Below are 1,526 nucleotides of genomic sequence, written 5' to 3' on the forward strand. Positions count from 1 at the left end.
AGAGGGGGTAGTGTGAATAGTCGGTTTATTTGGAAAGTTTGTAAAATAGTTTTTTAAAATTCTTGATTGCGTTTATATAGTATTTTACCTTATTCTTGGGGAAACATGAATTTCCTCTCTTGTCTTAGGTTTGCTATTTATTTGTACAAACTTGGTTACGGATCAAACTTATATCGCACTAACTCATTTATTTTTTTTTCTGATAAATTTATACCCTCAGTGTGCTATATTATTTAGTTGATTATAAAGTACATTCCTACTGAAGCCTTGGGGTTATTGCTAATATGACGCTTGCTGATCTTTGAGATAATACACTTTTCCTCCAGTTTGTATGGGATCCACCCAATTTTTACGGCTATTTTTCCACTTTTTCATTCCTCAGTTGACCCTCTTAAATTGCAGAATTAGTTTCACCTGGTTTCTGCCCTTAGCATTAGCAGGTTTCTTCAAATCCCTCTTGGCCGCCTATACTTTCAAAGAATTACAAGTAGTTGTTTTCCAAGTTGGGACATTTTTCCTTTTGTCTTCTTGCCTTTGTTACCTCTGAGTGCCCTTAATATTCTTTCCGAGGCTCATCTTAATCTTATAATATATGGAAACGTAGTTGCCATAATGGTGGCTTGAACATCACTTCCATGGAGATTTACATAATTTCAGTTCTTCACTGCAGCAAATGAGGTATTCATCTCTTCGGAAGTGAAATATTCTTCACCTTAATGCAGTGAGATATGCGTCAATTCAATACAGTAAACAAGATATTCTTCACCTCAATGCAGTGAGATATGAATTGTTCATCCAGCTTCTCTTTTATTACTATCTGAGTGCTTTAATTGTTCATCCATCTTCTCTTTTATTACTATCTGACAGTGCTTTAATTGTTCATCCAGATTCTCTTTTATTACTATCTGACAGTGCTTTAATTGTTCATCCAGCTTCTCTTTTATTACTATCTGATAGTGCTTTAATTGTTCATCCAGCTTCTATTTTATTACTATCTGATAGTGCTTTAACTGTTCATCCAGATTCTCTTTTATTACTACCCGACAGTGCGTTAAATATACACCCAGCTTCTCTTTCATTACTATCTGATAGTGCTTTAACTGTTCATCCAGCTTCTCTTTTATTATTATCTGATAGTGTTTTAACTGTTCATCCAGCTTCTCTTTATTACTATCTGATAATGCTTTAATTGTTCATATTATTATCTGATAGTGCTTTCCAGCTTCTCTTTATGAACAATTAAAGCACTATCAGATAGTAATAAAGAGAAGCTGGATGAACAATTAAAACACTATCAGATAGTAATAAAAGAGAAGCTGGATGAACAATTAAAGCACTGTCAGATAGTAATAAAAGAGAATCTGGATGAACAATTAAAGCACTGTCAGATAGTAATAAAAGAGAAGATGGGTGTATATTTAACGCACTGTCGGGTAGTAATAAAAGAGAAGCTGGATGAACAGTTAAAGCACTCTCAGATAATAATAAAAGAGAAGTTGGTTGAACAATTAAAGCACTGTCAGATA

Source organism: Limulus polyphemus, unplaced genomic scaffold (assembly GCF_000517525.1).
Source record: "Limulus polyphemus unplaced genomic scaffold, Limulus_polyphemus-2.1.2 Scaffold487, whole genome shotgun sequence".
Classification (NCBI taxonomy): domain Eukaryota; kingdom Metazoa; phylum Arthropoda; class Merostomata; order Xiphosura; family Limulidae; genus Limulus; species Limulus polyphemus.